Here is a 19,931-nt window from a genome sequence, read left to right as displayed (position 1 = left end):
GCACATATGTGCGAGGGGAACCTTTATCTTTACCTTTAATTGAGATCATCACTGACGGAGATTTCGTGTAATTTTTGTCTTGGAATAGCATGCCATTAGGTAGGACAACTAAACTGAACCTTGCTATAACTTCTCTATATAGAATATGAAAACACATAATTCCATACAAAATACATGTAACTAACAGGGTCTGTATAGGTTGCCTAAAGCTACAGTTTTAATAATTTTAAAGCATTTCCAGGCTTGTGGACTGCTTCTGGAGCACATGGATCTATCATCTGTTTATACACACACACACACACATTCATCATAGTGTTTTTAGGACTGGGAGTATCCAACAAGTTGTAGGAAAACAGAGACCAACTGAACAGAGGGAGAAGTGGTCAGATCCTGTAGGAAGTCTGAGGACAGATATTATGCAGTGAACTATGGAGCCGTTAGGTGGAAGATTGTCTATATTTGTTATAAAAGCTTAACTAGATATAATTCCCACTAAACTGAATAGTGTTTAGTTTGGAGTAGACAATTACAGGATTGCCCTGTCTTTTTAATGTTTGTTATGGCCTCCTGGGTAAACGGTGATTCCGTTCCAACTCTGACACATTCCCTGGTATAAAAAGCAAAGATTTGTGGAGAAGGAGGGAGGGCATCTCAACAATCATGAAAAGAACGACCAATTCCCCCCTCCCCCACTGCTCCTGCAAACCATGTCTCACATATGCATATAATAACAATTCTCCTTCCATGAACCCTCATAGCTTTCTTTGTCTTAAGTGGCAACAAGGAGTCGTCATTTAACAACTGTCTTTTTTACACGGTGTGACAAGTGTTATTTCTCTGTCTGAGATGATGGCGAATGCAATGAAAGCTCTACACAAGTTTGCTAAAGTGAAAAATCAAAGTGTGATGAGGGGAATGGAGGACAAAGGAAAATCATTATGCATCTCCTGTGTTAATAAATAACAAAATAATAGTCTTTCCGATAATAGTTTTATATCACTCATGCACCATTGATTGATGAGAGAAAGAGAGGGGGTGGAAAGCCCAAGGTCAACCAATCATCTTCCATGGTTGAGGATGGACTTCAACCTAGGTCTCCTAGTCCCAATCCAACTGATTCACAACTATACACACTGGCTGTCAGGGGTAACATCTCCTCTTAGGAAGATTAACATCTCCTCTTGGGAAGGGTGGCTTGACACAGCCTTTTGGGATGCCTTCTCAATTTTTTGATACAGTCCTAGAGCCCTGAGATTTTATGATGGCTTCTCATCCAAGTCCTCATCAGGCCAGGTTTTGTTTGGCATCAGAGCTTAGTCAAGATTGATCAGACGCTACTTGAAAAACCCTTTGAGTAGTGTTGAATGTGTGATATGGAAGAGCATATGAGAACACAAAAAAATATACTATCTAGATTAGTGTTCTTCAACCGCAACAAACAGAAGATGGACTTCAGCTCTTGGAATTCCCCAGCCAGCCATTCACTCAGCCATATCAGTGTTTCTCAACCTTAGGAACTTGAAGATGTGTAGACTTCAACTCACAGAATTCCCCAGCCAGTCATTCCCCAGTCCACACATCTTCAAGCTCCTAAGGAAGAGAAACACTGATCTGGAACCTGAGAAGAGACAGGCCACCACGTGGAATGCATACTTCAGTTCCTTATGCAGCTTTTTAAGTGATATATTCTCTACATAAACTTCCATTTGATTCAGAAACCCTGGGAGACACTTATTATGTGTAAACCCTAAAACATTATTTTCTTCCTGAATAGTCCACTCGTGCTCTTTTAAACTCATGCCATAAGTTGACACTGCTATACCCTAGAATGGAATATATTTTGTTTGGAGGTGGATATTTCCCAGCACATAGGGAATAATTGTGAATGCATTATGGAGAAAACACCTCCAATCTGCTTTTCTACATGAACGTTTCAGAGAAAGGCGCAAGAAGAATTTATAAAGTTGGGGGAAAAACACACAAGCCTAACTTTATCCATCTTATTCTGACTACAAAGCTAGCAATGCTGCCCTTTTACAGTGGTTGGCACTTGGTACTGGCAGCAGCAATGATGCCTCAAGGGTAACCCCGAAGTGTTGAAAGTAGCTGGGAACAGGAAGTAAGAACTATGCAACAAGGAAAGGATGGAGTTTAGAAGGAATGATGCAAGAGTGTAGAAGGAATTAATATTAGCATAGAAGAGGTGAAATGGGACGAGAAATGTCTATGGAGAAATGTCTATGGAATCATCCAAGTCATGGTTGTCCCGAAGGTGCTTGAAAAAGCACCGTTGGGACAATGGGATGAGAAGGTTGCACATGCTTATCCATAAAACTAGTGAAGGTTATCCATACAACTAGTGAAAAATTAATAAAACCTAGTGACTATCTTGAACTGAATGAGAACATCTGGATCAACATTACAGGCGGTCTGTGATTTATAACAGTTTAACTTAGTGACCAGTTACAAGGCACACACACAAAAAAAGATTTATGACCATTATTCACACTTATGACTGTGGCAACATCCCATGGTCAAATTTAGACACCTGGCAACTGACTCATATTTATGACGGTTGCAATGTCCTGGGGTTATGGGATTCCCCTTTTGTGACTTTCTGACAAGCAAAGTCAATGGGGAAGCCAGATTCACTTAACAACCGTGTTACTAACTTAACAACTGCAGTGATTTACTTAACAACTATGGCAAGGAAGGTCATAAAATGGGGCAAAACTCATTTAACAACTGTCATGCTTGGCAACAGAAATTTTGGGCTCAATTGGGGTTGTAAGTCAAGGAACTACCTGTATCTAGGACAATGGTGGTGAATCTACAAACTACAACTCCCAACAATTTCATGGCTGACCATGCTGATTACAGCTTGTGGGACAGGAAGTTTAGCATCCTCCTTAATCTAGACTTTGTGACAGTAAATATCCAAGGTTGATGCCAGACAATTTGCCTGGAGCATTTTACAAGCCTCAAGTTTATACTCTATCAGTGAAATATGCTCCTTCATTATTTTTCAAATCTTTCTTAAAAGGTGCCTTTTGCTGTTATGTCACCAATTCAGAACTCTAATATATAATCAATCTACAGCTGTCCCCTTACTGTATTTCTTGGATCTTGCAACAGGAAAGGAGTCTGCTTTCTAAAGTTCTCCTTAATAAGCACCTGTGCAAAACAAAACTAACAAGTTTTCACACACGTCTCTGAAGTGTATGAAAGATAATGAAGTAGGGCACTTTAGTTCCAAAACCTTTTGTTGCTATTGTTGATGTAGGAGATGAAAAGATACCTAAACAGCTGGTTTGGCAAGTAAGTTTTTTTAAACTTCAGCCCAAGGTAAATCAAAGTAAAGACAATTTATCTGGAACTGCATGGTTCCAGGTTTCACAGAATCTCCAACGGTTTTAAAAATGATTATGTTTAAGTCAGTCTCTCAACAGCCAAATCTTGTGGTTATAGGGAAATGAATTTCCTCTCCATGCGCTCCCAAAAAAATAGTGCTTGGGGATGTTACACAGTGTCTGCCTTTTCATTAATAAATGGCTGTTATTTGAGAGCAATTCTCATAGCGTTCAATCTAACTTACTCTCATATATATATGCAAAGGAGTGCTACAGTCGAAGTACAACGCTGGTTGAATCTTGTGAGGAAGCCCTTTGATCAGAGTTGAAATGGCTTCTGAGTAAATGTTCAAATTATTCATTTCAGTTGATAATGAACTTAACGGATACATAGCCAGGAAATTGGCTTACAAAAATCTCATCAAGATATTTCAACTTTTATGTATTTAACACTAGAATATAATATTTCGAACAGCCATATCTCAGCAAGACTGCTAAAAGTAAACTGCAGTCAACAGCAGTATAAAGCAATCATAGATTTCATAAACACGAAAGATTAAATTTCAGAGCTAAATGCACTTGTGTGAGAAATAACAACTAATCCTTTGTCTGTGTTAATGGATGAGCCAAGCACCATTATTTTTACAAGCCTTTCATCTTCAAAAATATTTCCAGCTCCAAGTTGTACTTTGCAATTGTTCTGTTTAAAAAAGCTGTGAACAACACTGGATTTTGCTTGACAAAACACTCAGCTTTGGTTTGCTGGAATGTTTCGACAGTCCTTGTTTACATACCCAATTTTTTTTTTTTTAGTCCATAACAAGAATATAAACATCCTCAAACTAGGATAAATAACTCACAGGACTTTTGAGACATTTTATTTGTTTGAAAAATGATTGCAAGGCAAAAATTAGAATTTTCTCTATCCAACCAACATATGAATAAGAACATTTGGTTCTGATCTTAAACATATTATATAGACACAAATTAGCTGATTTCACTCAATCTACATCCACTTGGGATCACCAACACTTTTCACCTCCTTTCTCCCTAAAACAGAACATTGGTGCATTTTAACATTGCACACAATACTTCACACTCCGCAGCGGGAAATGAAAACAGCTCGAGAAAGAAGTTCCTTTGTGCTTACCTGGATCTTTGCAGAGGCTGAATGAATCTTTATGCTATAGGTTCCAAAAAGTGTAATAGGAGGTTTTTATTTTAAAAATGCGGGCTTAGATAATCCTCCTTCCCTCCAAGCCTTTCTTCTCAGGAAAGAGGTAACATCTTGCCTCAAAGCCTCAGACACTTAGGTGTAACTCTAGTTTCACCGACACGGACTCTCTCTGCTGACACATTGCTGACATCATGAGTTTTTATTGCTGGGGCTACCTCCTTATTCCACCCTCCTTTTCTCCTCCTCCACAGAGAGCACAAGAGAGAAAGAAAAGCAAGCAAACCTGATGGGTGTCTCACAGAAGGCCAGGAGCGGAGAGAGTGAAAATGTTTTTAATGCAGCCCAGGCAAGGACTTCCCACTTCAGAAGGCAAGGAGAAAGACCATGCCTCTACACTCCCCTTAGTTTTACTCACCCTCTCCAAAGGCAACAGGTTTGACAAGAAAAGCTTCTGACATTCCCGGGGCCCTTCCCTTCGGCTCAGTTGAACACGGAGAGCAAAGAGTGCATGAAACAGGACTCCCTGAAAGTGTAGCCTCTTTTCTTTGTCGTCTTATCTTTCTGACTAATGATGACTCCTAGCGCACTCTCCCTTTTCATCACTTCCTTAGGAATAATTTATGAGCCAGCATGACATGCGTGTGATCTCTCTACAGATCTGAAGCTTGTGGGAAGGCCAGCAGGGGCAACAAGAGTTTATGAAAATGAACAATGTTTGTTCGCTAGAAGGCTGCAAAGCCTTCAGGAGCCCCACGCATAAAGTGGATGTTACAAGTTCCTTACGCTTTCCCAATGGAAACAGTTTCGCGACTAGCTTAAGCAGATCCTCATGTACCAAACTGGCAGTCCTTGACTTACAACCCATTCAGTTTTAGTGACCGTTCAAAGTTGCAACGGCACTGAAAAAAAAGTGACTTATGAACATTTTTCACACTTACAACAGTTGCAGCATGCCCTGGTCAGGTGATCAAAATTCAGACGCTTTGCATTTTGTATTTATGACACTTCCAGTGTTCTGGTGCCACATGATCACCTTTTGAGAAGCAAAAGTCAATGGAGAAGCCAGATTCACTTAACAACCATGTGGTGGTGCAGTGGTTAGAATGCAGTACTACAGGCTACTTCTGCTGACTGCCGTTTGCCTGAAGTTTGGTAGTTCGATTCTGACCAGCTCAAGGTTGATTCAGCCTTCCATTCTTCCGAGGTCAGTAAAATGATAACCCAGATTGTTCAGGGCAATATACTGACTCTATAAACCGTTTAGAGAAGGCTGTAAAAGCACTGTTAAGCGGTATATAAGTGCTATTGCTATTGCTACTAACTTAACAACTGCAGAGATTCACTTACCGTAACAACTATGGTTGTTACCATATGAAAAGTCATAAAATGGGGCAAAACTCAGCAACAGAAATTTCAGGGTCAATTATGGTCGTAAGATGAGGACTGCTTTATCCAAGAACTTCTAGTGATTGAGTAAGCACTGCAGATGGCTTTGCCCTCAAGCACCTTGGAATCCTATCCTGAATCATATCCAGGCTAATAGAAATAGCTGGTGTGATTAATAGCACTACCTGTTGATTTTCCAAATATCAGTCCCATGGGATTCTGCCAAGCTTACTAGAGGCTATATAGCTAAAATGTAAGATTTAAAAAAAATAAATCCATTTAATTCATGAAAGAGATCTTGCACTTCCCTCAAATGTACTACTAAACAAACATTCTAATCTGGAAAGCAAACGTATATGCCCATGAAATAAATATGAGATACTAAATCTAATTCTAGGGACCAGTTTTCTGAGAATATTTTTCTTAAATTCAGTTTAGTGATCTTCAAGCAACATTAATTAATGTATATATAGATATATAGATACAATGATTTTAATTAAATAATATAACATCAGATTAATAATCATAATAAAAAAGGGAAAAGGGGACCCTGCAGAACAGTTCTAGATACTGAAATCGTATTCCTCTTTCTCACTGCCTTCTCAAAATTAAAGCACCCTCATCACTGAAATATTTACAGACATATCTGTACACCTAGATACATAGAACTGTTGTTTTTTTGTCCAACCTCATGTCCAAAAAACCCCAATATTTCTTGGTATCGTGACAGTTTCTAAATATTGGACAGAGGTGAGTTTCAGCAGGTTCTGACCAGCTCTGGAGAACTGGTAGCGGAAATTTTGAGTAGTTCGGAGAACCGGTAGTAAAAATTCTAACTGGCCCCACTCCCATCTATTCTCTGCCTCCCAAGTCCCAGCTGATCGGGAGGAAGTAGGGATTTTGCAGTAACCTTCCCCTGGATTGGGGATGGAATAGAGATTTTACAGTCTCCTTCCCCTGCCACACTCACTAAGACATGCCACGCCCACCAAGCCACACCCACAGAACCGGTAGTAAAATATTGTGAAACCCACCACTGATATTGGGGATATGACTATGAATACCATATGCATGTTGAATGTAGAGACTGATCTAGAGCAGGGGTGTCAAACTTGTGGCCCATAGGCCAGATGCATCATATGCTGGCTAACACTGCCCCCACCACCCCATTTTAGTGAAGGGGAAAAAAGTTGTGATATGACTTTTTTCATACTTGCTTTTTTTCAAACTCGCGGTGAAAGACCGCGAGTTTGACACCCCTGATCTAGAGTAATACCGTATTACCGCACCTGTTGTTGTTATCCCCAAATGGAACAAAGATAGGAAAAGACCAAATTGTATGAGTTACTGTTCTAACATACAAATTGCATCCACAAGTATTGTAAACAATGGTTAGGATATTGTAATAGACTGTAGGAATAATCTTGAGGAACAGAGGAAGCAACCAAAACAGCAGTCAATCAAAAGAAATGTGAGTTGGAGACAGAAGTGTAATTTGAGAAAGCATGACCCTAGGTCTCTTGAAGGTAAAAAAAGAAAAGGTTTTCCATAAAGCTTCAGATCATCCAATAGAGGTACATATGAGATTTTACTAACATTTTTTGCTGTTTGGTAGCCAATATTTGTTTTCTTAATTTTTAATTATTTTAATTTCTTAATTTTTAAAATAATAATACAATTAATTACTATTTCTTTCATTATGTGGTTCCTATTTTAGTGTGGCTTTACTAACTTTATATATATATATTTCTGTCTTAATGTTCTTTACATAGTTCTTTATTGACATATATTAAAAGGCAAGTATATCACTATCGTAAGTAAATAAAATAGTTTATCAAATGAAAAACTCTATCCTTTTGCGTACTGTTAGCAGAACAGCTGAACAAAGCATAGTGAATCTGACAACATTAAGCATTCTGACTTTAAGTTTAAGTTTACTTTATTGTCACTGCACCTCGTACAACAAAATTAAATGCCATCTTCAGTGTATATTATACATATAAAAACACACATCCTTCACATTCTATACAATTGAATTGAAAACGCCTGATATTGCATTATACAGTAGAATTCAACATAGTTACTGCCCTGGGATAGAAGCTGTTTTTCAGCCTATTTGTCCTTGTTTTTATTGGAAGCACACTAAGCCAAATTGCCACAATAGTTCACGAAACTGTCTGTCCATAGAAGAGATTTCGACGAAACTTCCTAAAAAATAAAAATGCCAGTACCTAATCAACTCTTTTTTTTTTAATGCAAAGGAGCAAATTACTTGCCTGCAATCAATTGCAAGGACAATATACATTTGATTTTTTGATTATGTGCCATCAAGTCATTTTTTTAAACTCCTCGTGACCACACAGGTATATTTTCTCCATGGAACATGCATTTAGTTAATTAATTAGTTAATTAGTCCCCCCCAGAACGAATGTGCTTACATAGTATAATATTTCACTATTCCAATGTACACTGTTTCACCACTCTAGAAATACTCTCTTGCAGAATTGAGTCTAGCAGTATGGAATGAGGGAGCAAGGTAAAATCAATTCAACCTCTTTTGATGTTTTTGAACATTCCACTACAAGACTGCCACTAGTAGGAAATAGAAATAGTATTAGGTTAAATCTTCTATTTTTCCCAGGTGTATTACATTTCTCTTCCAGGTAAAGTTTATGTGAACAGTTTTTAAAATGGGATCTCCTTTACACCTTTTGAAACGTTGAGCACCGAATACTATTATTGGCCTTAACAGGTAGAATGAGAAACAAACATGAAACTAAATACCTATTAATTAATCCAAAGGACTCAAAATGTTGGCTTGAAGCAACATTTTTAATTATTTTAAAAGAAGAGAATAAGGCAGCCTTATCATTGGAAATTTGGTAACTTTGTCCCATAAAAGACTTCATATTACATCTAATCTGAATTAGCAATATTGGTATCATCTTGGAACTTTCCTAGTATTGACATTATTAAACCTCTGCGTTTTTAAAATTTGTCTGGTTTCTTTTACTGTTGTTTATTTACTGGATATCAGATAGTAAAAGTGCACTATTGATTAAACAAAAACTATTTTAAACACAACAAAAATCTACATACCCATTACAATAGCTTCTTCTTCTCTGGAGAAAGGCGGCATATAAATTGAACTAATAAATAAATAAATATAAGTTTTGCTTTTCTTCAGGCATGGAAAAGAAGAAAAAATTATCCTAAAAGTTTTCAGATAAAAAGGCAAACAGGTGAACATGTTCCCTTTAAATGAAACTCCTAATCTCTATAACCTCTATATTAATTAGGTGGCCATCAAAATGTTGAATGAGTAGCTTTAGAATAATTATAATCCATATGTACATATTTCAATCAATATGTACACAATCCATATGTACACATGAAAGTAACACCCTCTTCCTCCTCTCATACATAACAATTTTCTCTTTTGCCAGGGGAGCCTTAACTCTGGACACTGCTAGGGGAAGCCTTAGCTCAGACACTGCGATCAGCAAGAAACTGCAATAGTATTATTTATTACCCAGCAAGCTCATGGTGATACATAATAGACAACCCCAGATTGCTATTATTGTGCAGGATCATGAAGAATGATTCTCAAAAGCCAACAAAGTGGCAGAGATACTTTATCTTAAAGCTGTAACAAGATGTGCACGCAGCTGAACATACATTTGTTGTCTACCTAAACAATGGCTTTAGTCAAGCTATTTATCGTTCCTTCTAAGAGAGAAAGAGAGGGAGGGAGGGAGGGGGAGAGAGGGAGGGAGGGAGGGAGGGAGGGAGGGAGAGAGAGAGAGAGAGAAGGAGGGAGGGAGGGAGGGAGGAAGGCATGTTGGACCAACACTTATTATTTGGGTAACTGTCAGGCACAAAAGACCAGGACCACACCTGAAGTTCCAATTAAATAGGCTCATGCCTATGCATAGGAATCTACTCAACTAACTGTTAGCACTATTTTGGTCTTAGATAAGGGTTAATGGGATTCAAGAGAGGTTGGACTTAATTTGTTTGTGGGAACATAGAGACTCTAGGCTGATTCCTCTTCTGACTCCGCCCCAAGATTCTGCTGCTCCTTCTTTTACATTAACAACCATTCAAGGCCCAAACACTAAAACTAATACAGTTCTGTCTCTATTGCAAGAAGTATAGCCATCCTGGTTCATGAGCCTCCATTATTCTGCAATTTGATACTGCATATAGAGGTAATCCTCATTTAGTGACAGGCTTATACAGTGACCACTCACTGTTATAACTGTGATGAAAACGTAACTGTATGACCAATCCTTGCATTTATGACCTTTGCAGACCTGTAAAGCAAGGTAAACTGAAGAAAGATCATAAGCACAGTTGCAGATTCACTGATTGATGGCTTCACTTAACAACTAACTGCTGCTTCCAACTGTGGTCATTAAGCAAGGACTACCTGATTGATTTAAATGAGGAGCTATAGTTGTGTTATGCAACTAGGAATCCAATATCAATATCCAATATCCAATATCACTTGCTTCCCTTTTGGCCTGAGAAGCAAATCATCTCGGTAAACAAATCCCTTTTAGACTGTTCAAATGGCTCCTAAATATGAAATCATCACTGTCTTAGGAGCACTTAGACCAGGAAACTGTTCTGATTGGGTACAAATTCTGCAATGCCCACCTTTTCAGAGCCAGCCAGCACACTACCTGGAGCAAGACATACCGTATTTTTCGGAGTATAAGACGCACCTTTTTCTCCTCAAAGGGGGTGAAAATTTAGATGCGTCTTATACACCAAATGTAGCCCCACCCACCCACTGCCCCCCCCTTGGCCTCTGCCTCCCAACAGTTTACCTCCTTGGAGCAAGCAGCAAGAAGAAACAGCTCTTTTCAGCTTCAGCACAGCCTAATTAGCACAAGTTGATTAGATCGGCCTCCCAACTCTCAGCTGTTTTATGCAGGCCTCTGCTGCTTGCTGCAAGGAGGTAAATTGCTGGGAGCAGATTTTTTTTTTTTCTTGTGCTAATCAAGCTATGCTGAAAACGAAAATGAAAGTAAAGCAGGCTATTTGCTGTTTGCTGCAACGAGGCAAAATTGCTGGGAGGCAGAGGCAGATTTCTTTTTCTTGTTTTCCTCACCAAAAAAGGTAGGTGCGTCTTATAGTCCAGAGCGTCTTATACGCCGAAAAATACGGTAGGTATCATTCCTTGTACTTTTGAGCGAATCACAGAGCCACTTTGGTTGAGTGCTTAGGTACCTTGCTAGAAACCTTATGGTGAGTTCTGACCCTGCCTTATTCATGAAAGCCAGCCAAGTGGCTTTAGGCCAGTCACTCTCTCTCTCAGCCCAACCCAACTCATCCAATTCTTTTTATGGAGGAAATAGGAGGAGGAATGAGTATACTAATACTTCCCTGTTGGAAGCACTGAAATGCTTCTGTAGTGAAAGGATTTGCCCAGGGGATGCCCAATTGGGGGCTCCTTTCATGCCCTTGTGAAGTTGCCCACTGAAGTGGTACCTATTTATCTACTCATGGTTGCCCGCTTTTGAACTGCTGGGTTGGCAGGAACTGGAGCATGTGACGGGAACTCTTCCTGTTCCGCAGCAATGGGTCTCAAATGTGAGCCTGCTGAATGTCAGCTCGGTGTCCTAATCTCATGTGCCACCACGCTCTGGAGGAAAGAATATTGTGTGTGTTTTTGCTGCCTTATCTATAAAAAAAAATAAAGGCAGGAAATAAATAAATCCTCACCTCTACCCCAGACATCTAGTAGTAATAACAACAAAATTAAGTAAGAGTCCCTGTTGGCTTAAAGTAAAAGCCAAGAATCTAGAGCAGAGAAAGCTAACCTCTGCCTCTTGGCGTAACACAGGTGTTGATGTTGGTCACTTATTACCTTGTCATCTCTTGTTCAGATTACTGTAATTCACTTGACAAGAGGGATGCCCTTGAAAGACCACCATGCAATTTCCACTATTGCAAAGTGTAGCAACCTGTTTGTTTGCAGGACAGTCTTCTTACTGCCACATAATACATTTGCAATGAGATCTGCACTGGTTGTTAAGTGCACTTCCAAAGGGAATTCAAACTATTGGTTATGATATAGAAAACCTTACATGGCTCAGATTTTGGATATCTATAAGACCATCTTTCCCTGATAAATTCTGCCTACTCAGTTTGAGGGAACAGGGTATGTTCTTCTGTATGTTGAGGACCCCACCAATCATGAGATGTAACAGGATGGGGCATGAAATGGCATTCCCTGGGAGGTTAACCCACAACTTCCCCTCCCCAGGCGGCACCTACCCTCATGGTCATTTGAAAGCTTGTTAAAATTTGGCTGTTTTAAATACCACGAGAAATTGGATTTTAAATCATTAAACAGCTTGGCCTGATATCTGTGGGACCTGACACAGGTCACTACCAGAAGCCCTTCTGAAGAGGTCCTTACAGCCAAAAGTTCAATTACAGAGGTTCTCATGTGAGATACAGTTCTAATGGATTTGTATTTGGTTTCCACTTTCCCAAGCTTTTAATTGTAAATGATTTAATCCATGATTGATTTAACTGTATTAACTCGTTTTCTACTTTTCATTTTATTATTGTTGTAAACTATCTTCTGTGTTGGAGATTAGATAATAATTTAAAAAGTAATATAACCAATATTAAGACTTGACATTGATCAAAGTCTACGACTTGGGAGGTCCTTTGTATAGGGAAATCTATAAAATGAACACTTCAGGACCGCAGAACCAGGTAATAGGTCAAAGCTTAAAGACTAAGTAATGATTGTCTGGCTTCAAACTGTTCCATTGGAAAATAAGTTTTTAAATTAGGAACCACCTGTGAGCAAAAGTAGATTCAAATGATCAAGAAAAGAAATGTATATTTACATCAGTTTTAGGATCATAATCATTAATAAATTTCAACTATATAAAACTCAGGTTTCTTGTCTTTGGCTTAATTTTTTCCTTTCCTATAATGAAATATAATATGCACATATCCACATACCCCAAAAAGGAGGGAAAGTTTTTACAAGAAGAGTGCTTTGACTACTTTTCCAACAAAGTCCATTTATGCAAAAATATTGACGTGCAACAGTTTTCAGAAATCAAAAACAAGGACACTACCTATTATAAAAAGCAAAATGCTTGTTTAACGCATGAGAACTGCATTTTCAGAAAGCTGAGGCCACAATGAAGTAAATACAACAGCAGAGAGCAAGTTAATTATTTAACAGCCTCTAGATTTCTAAGCCTAAACCATTAGGAAATACATCTGCGAAAGTTTCTCTGAAATGAATAATCGCAAGAATTTGAACAAAAATGACACCCAGGAAATTATATGTACTAATTAATGTGATGTTTAGAAAAAAAGGAGAGTAATATACTTAAACAAACAACCTATTCTTCAGAATTGTGTATTTCCAAAGCTTTCACAAATTGCTCTTCAAAGTAAAAATGATAGTAACTATCACTCTGGAAATAGACAGTTCCACAAAGAGGCCCAGACAATTGGCACAGCCTGACTAATTATTTCCAACAGGCTCTTCAGATCAGATCGTCTGTCAGGTGGAGATCCGTTTATGGTGTTGAAATCCCACCATGACCGTGAAGCAAATGGATGATTTTATTTATTTAAATAGTGTTTATGGCTGTCTATCTCACAAAAGTGACTGTAGCCAGTGTAAAATAATCTATTCCAACCATCTACTACCTGTCATTTTCTTTCTCTGCTGAAATTGAAGGATCTGAAATGCTCAGCTAGCAACAGTCATGCCAGTTGGAAATTCTAGAAGTTGCAATATCAATATATAAGGGGAACATCAGATTGGCTTATCCTGTTCTCACTTGCTCCTTCAACCTCCAGGATAATGATGCTATTTTTACATCTGGTTTGCCGAATCAGTAGTTGCAAGGACTGGCTGCCTCCGCTCACTCTTCCCAGGAGTGTCCATGCGGCCCGTTTTGGATGCCAGGTAAGTGCAGGACCCATGAGGAGGCTCTGGGAGGGTGAAAAATGGACTTCCCAGAAGTCCGGAAATGAGTCCGTTTCTGGCCTCCGAAGGGCTTCTGGAGCCCGGGGGGAGGCTGTTTTCGCCGCCCAGAGGCTCGAGGAAAGCCTCCGGAGCCTAGGGAGGGCGAAAAACGGGCCTCCCGGAAGTTCCAAAAGTCTGGAAACAGGCCTGTTTCCGGCCTCCGGAGGGCCTCTGGAGCCCGGGGGAGGCCGTTTTCACCCTCCCAGAGGCTCAAAGAAAGCCTCTGAAGCCTGGGGAGGGTAAAAACACCCCCCCTATGGTGCAGGAGGCATGGCCACACCCACCCAGCAACTGGGCAGAGAACCGGTTGCTAAATTTTTTGAATCCCACCCCTGTTCTGGATGGCTTATAAAAATATTGTATTACAGTTAAATGTACTAAAATATATTAAAACAATAAAAACAGTAAAAACATTCACATTAAATATACATAGGAGCAAGATACTAGGCTAGTTAGCAATACAACCAAGAAATGGGGCCCTTGACACATTCAACGTCCCAATCTTGGGAACATAGCCAGGTTTTTAGGCTATGATCCTTCTGTGACTTTTCACTCCTTAATATACTGTAAATGTTGCAAGCTGGATTGTAACCACAATTTTCCTATTAAAAATAATTTCTTCTTAAGAAGAGTGTCCGTGTTTAAAATGGGTTATATCGAATTGCACAGGTTGCCTCATTCTCCAGAGATAAGATAAAAACGCAGCACCTCTCAAACAATTTGAAAAAGCTTTAAAAAGACAGGCATCTATAGTACACTATCAAGAGAAACGCCAATATATGTTGACAAAGCTCTTCTGCGGGTTTGATAAAGCTGAATTAGCAACTGCACTTTACAGCTCATAGAAAATCATAGAAAAACAGCCCCTCCCTCTATCTCCTCTGCTGGAAGGGAAGTACCGCAGAACTGGAGGAAAAAGATAGTCTCTGACTTTCGAGCAAACAAAACTGGTCTTATTCACCTGAAAGTGTAAAACGCAGATTGAGTGGAAGAAACTGGAAATTATGGGTGATGCCAGAGTCCAGTTCAGATATATACGTCAGAGGATGACTCAGAATATTCTTGAGGCAAAAATAAAATTGGCTTCCTCAACGGAAAGAACGAGCAATTTTTTTCTTTCCTACTGTCAAACCCTTCTCCAGACAAGAAAGAACCAATATTTCTAAATATTCTAAATACTTTCCAAAGATGCACTGTGCTATACTATAGGATTGGACGGGACCTAAATCACCCATTTTGCACCAATTGTTACAGCATTCCTTTATTTTGCCCAGAGGTACTTGATTGTATATAAGTACGAGAAACAAAAACAAACACATAAATAAATATAAATTATTATTTATGAAACTGGCTGGATCTTGGTGACTTTCAGATGTACGTAAGAAAAAACAGGATGAAATCAAGTTGATTAAATTATTATTACGAACTCAAGTTGTAAATTTATATAATTTTGAAAAGTGGTACCATTCTAGGGTTAAAACTCAAGAGACCTATCAGTCAATATCCACAGCAATTCCCAAGAGGCAACCTCTGAGAAACAAATAATCGGTGCCAGTGGTGAAATCCTCCGCGGATTGCCACTGGTTTGCTGCCTGCGCAGTGCATGCCAAAAGCATGCTGCGTGAATGCATGTGCAATATGCGCCAAAAGCATGCTATGCATGCGCATGCAGTGCACACCAAAAGCATGCTGCACGCGCATGCACAGTGCATGCCAAAAGCATGCTTCGCATGGAAAAAGAAGGCTTAACAAGGTAAGTAGAACAGCAAGGGGGGTGGGGAGCAGCTATGCCGCATGATTTAGCTGAAAACCGCTAAACCAATGGCATAGCTGATTGTCGGAAATACCGGTTTGGACAAACTGATAGATTTTTTTTTACTACCAATTCGCCCAAACAGGTAGATTTTATCACTACCGGTTCACCCCAACTGGTGCGAACCGGTAGCATTTCACCCCTGGTTGGTGCTCAATCCAAAGTAACCTTAGTAGGTTATACTATATATAGATGGAGGAGTTCAACAGGGAATATATGGTGGGTCTTCCATTCTTATTTTCTTATCAAAACTTTGAGACAAACTAGGTTAATATATGCATTTCCTGATGGTGTTTGGGGAATTTTTCAGTGATCTGGAAGATACTTCTTCTGGGCATCTTGCTGACCACTGAAATACAGAGGCAACTAGGATTACTCCTCAACAGCCTCTCCCTGCCTTTCTCAGCAAACCAAGACACTGCCCAGGAAGTGTTGTGGCTACTCAGTTGACTCAATAGGGCAAGTGTAGATTGAAAGAGGCCTGTTGAGTCATTCGTGTGGCTGGTCAAGTATCTCTCACCTGCCACACCTTACAGTGAAGTTTTCTTGCCAAGTGGCAGATTCAGAAAGCTGCCGGTGGACCTGGCAATATTAAGTTACGTCCCTAGAAGGAGGGATGGCCTAGTATTTTTGCTGCCAACAACAAAGGGAACACAAAGATATTGAGCAATGTAGACAGGGGAGGGGAACAGTGTGTGTGTGTGTGTGTGTGTGTGTGTGTGTACCTGCATGAGGAGGGTTTGTGTGTCATACCTGGCTGTGCACACATACCTATTGGCCTCTAAAGTCTATAGCCCAGGACATTTGCTGCCTTCAGAGCCCCTGACAAATTATCCAGCTTTTGCCTAGAATAGCAGATGCTAAGAATAACATTCCTCCCATCTACCCACATTCCTGAAACTTAAGTGATTTTGGACAGTGAAAGAAAATCTGAAGCTATTTTAGTTTCAGTAATGCACTCTGGTGATAGTTTGGAAAGGTTTGTGTGTTCAAAAAAAAAAAGTAAACTATATTCTAGGGTTAAGTAGCAAATCTCCTTTTCAAGAGAGAGCAAACATCAAAAACTTTAAATAGTTACAGAGAGGTATGATAATAATAGTGTGCGTCAAGACTTTCCAAGGCTTTTCCCTATCTCTGATTTACAGCACAGACATATATATTATTACTTATAATTAAGTGTTAGCAAATGGATACAGGATTCCTGAGTCAGTGATCATTTGGGAAAGATTTAGATCTTTATATACAGTAAATAACCCAACTACCTGAAATAAAACATCACATGGATATATTTATTGAAGATAGAAACTCCTGGTGTAAAGAGACTTGTATAATGAATTTTAATGTACTGGGTTGGGGTGGAGCAGGCAACATTTAGCTCATTTCCCCTTCTTGCCACAAACATTGCTATTTGCAGTAGCAAAGCAGCAACAATATCATCATCACATTTTGAAAACCAACATTGGAAGCATAAAATACCAATCTTTTAAGAAATGCCCATATTCTGTTCACTGCAGAATGTTTTCAGATTTTTCAATTAGCTTTTAATTTGCTATATTGTCTAACATCACCAAGAACCTTGTACTTTGAATATTTCTATATAGTGACGGTATTCAAAATTTTCAACCTTCGTTATAATCAACTATATTTAAGAATCTTATCTCTTTTTTCAAAATATTTCCTATCTAATGGATAGATTAGCTACTGAAAAAGTTTAGATGCCACCATAATAGTTACGAAACAGAGCCTTGGGCTGTCTTCTCTTCTTTCAGAGCTTCAATTGAAAAAAGGGAAATAGAAATGTATACTTTAATTAACCACAGCTTGGTGTTACATCATGCCGAAGGTGAATGCATTCATAACTCAATTTTTCTTGGTCACAGTTTCCTTATGAGCAGGATTTGGAGAACACTTGTATTAACTTGCCTTGATTGATTACATGCTATGAAATCAGTGTCAACTCTACACAACTAATAGATTTTCTCCACATAGATAGATTTGCCCCAATCTGGTCCCACAGGTCTTCTAATGTGCACACACTGTTGTAACCAAATCTATCTTGCTGATAGTCATTTTCTGTAAAGCCATGGAGATGGTCTTAAGGAAATATTCAGAAGCTGTTACAGAAGCATTCCTGCCCTGGCAGAAACATTCCTTAAGAAAGAAAATAGTGTTAGAAAGACAAGCTGGCTCCCCCCTGACTAATGGGCTATAAGAGGGAGGGAAGATAAAATGAAAGCAGACTTGTGAAATTCTGTTACTATAGCCCAGGGGTGTCAAACTTGCGGCCCGTGGGCCAGATACATCACACACTGGCCCCGCCCACCCCATTTAGCGAAGGGGGAAAAGGCGTGATATGTCATGTGATGAAATGCCACGAGTTTGACACCCGTGCTATAGCCTATCTCAATAAAATATAATTCGCCTTCATATGTAGTCAGTTTCTTGATGTGGTCTACCTTATGGGGCTCACATTCTCTTCTCTTTCCTTCTAAACTTTTCAATAGAGCTAGAACTTTGTGGAATGTTTTATAGGATAGTATGATCATTTGAGCCTGGGCATTTGTGCCATGAATGAGAATTCTAGATTCATTTGTTCAATGATCTATTGGTTTGTCTGCTCCATGGTATTCCCAAGGTCTTCTCCAACACGGTGTTTCAAAAGTGACACTACTCTTTCAATCCTGCATCTTCAAAGTCCAACTTTTCCTTCAACAGACTGTCACAGGGCAAATATTATCTGTGAGATTCTGATCTTAGTAAATACAGATATGTTCTTTTCCAAGTGCTACTAAGTCCAATATTCGACTATGCTTTGCTACTAAGCGTATTTCCTGACTTCTGGTTCCTCTACTCTTGATGCTTGATCCTAAAAGACAGGAACTATCTATCACTTCAATGTCTTCATTGTCCATTCTAAGACTGGTTGCTGGATCTGTTTTTATTGATTTGATCTTTATATTTAATTCCAGTCTCATTTGTTACATGCCTCCTTGACTTCCATTACTAGCACTTGCAGATCATTTGCATTTTCAGATAGCAAAATAATATCAGCGTTGTGCAGGTTACTGAATTACTTCTTCCAATTTTAAAATAACACTCATCTCCTTGCAGTCCAGCCTCTCTCAATATATTTCCAAGATATACTGTAGGTTGAATAAAGTCTTGTTTCACTCTGTCAATCTGTTTTGCCATGTCTCATCTGCGCTGTGGCTTTTTGGCTTCATGTCCCTTGGATAGATTTTCATGAGGACAATCCAGAGATTCCTATTTACTCAAAGACTGATTTGCTTTACCAGATTGTAATTGTTCTGGCATAAATAACTATGACATTATTGGTACTCTTCATTTATTTTATTTATTTATTTTATCTAAATTTGTATACCGCCCTTCTCCTAGTGGACTCAGGGTGGTGCACAGCCAAGTAAAAAACATCCAATTCAAAATTTAAAAATTTAAAAGAATTATACCCTTTGGCCAAAAATTAAGAACCTTACGACTAAAACCCATTAAACAATTAAAAAATCTAATATCTCAAAAACGGGGAGGGGGGGGTTCACGCCAGCCCTGCTTGATGGAAGAAAAAAGTTTTTAGGGCACGGCGAAAAGCCCGGAGATCTGATATCCTCCGTATCTCCGGGGGCAAATCGTTCCAGAGGGCAGGTGCTGCCACAGAGAAGGCCCTCCCCCTGGGGGTCGCCAGCCGACACTGCCTAGCTGACGGCACCCTGAGGAGTCCCTCTTTGTGGGAGCGTACTGGCCGGTGGGAGGCTATTGGCGGCAGAAGGCGGTCCCGCAAATACCCAGGTCCGATGCCATGGAGCGCTTTAAAGGTGGTAACCAGAAGCGCATTTAATAGAATAACATTGGTACTCTTCATTTAATAGAATAACAGAGTTGGAAGGAACCCTGCAGATCTTCTAGTCCCTGCACAAGCAGGAGATCCTATATCATTCCAGGCAAGTGGCTGTCCAGTCTCTTCTTAAAAGACTCCAGTGATGGAGCACCCACAGCTTCTGAAGGCAAGCTGTTCCGCTAGTTAATTGTTCACACTGTTATGAAATTTCTCCTTAGTTCTAGGTTGCTTCTCTCCTTGATTATTTTCCATCCCTTGGTTCTTTGGGGCAGCCACTCAAATATTGGAACTCTGCTATCATGTCATTCCTGGTCCTTCTTTTCACTAGACTA

General features: G+C 39.4%; 1 protein-coding gene across 2 annotated transcripts in view; it reads right to left on the bottom strand.

The window, feature by feature from the left end:
- The window catches only part of FRMD4B (FERM domain containing 4B), a 253,347-nt gene that overhangs the window by 31,749 nt on the left and 201,667 nt on the right, over nt 1-19,931 (bottom strand). The gene's annotated exons all lie outside the window — the stretch shown is intronic.

Source organism: Pantherophis guttatus, chromosome 2, assembly GCF_059756535.1.
Source record: "Pantherophis guttatus breed Tessera chromosome 2, ASM5975653v1, whole genome shotgun sequence".
In the NCBI taxonomy this organism is placed as follows: Eukaryota; Metazoa; Chordata; class Lepidosauria; order Squamata; family Colubridae; genus Pantherophis; species Pantherophis guttatus.
The sequence above is the reverse complement of the archived record's forward strand: the minus strand, read 5'-3'. Positions and strand labels throughout refer to the sequence as shown.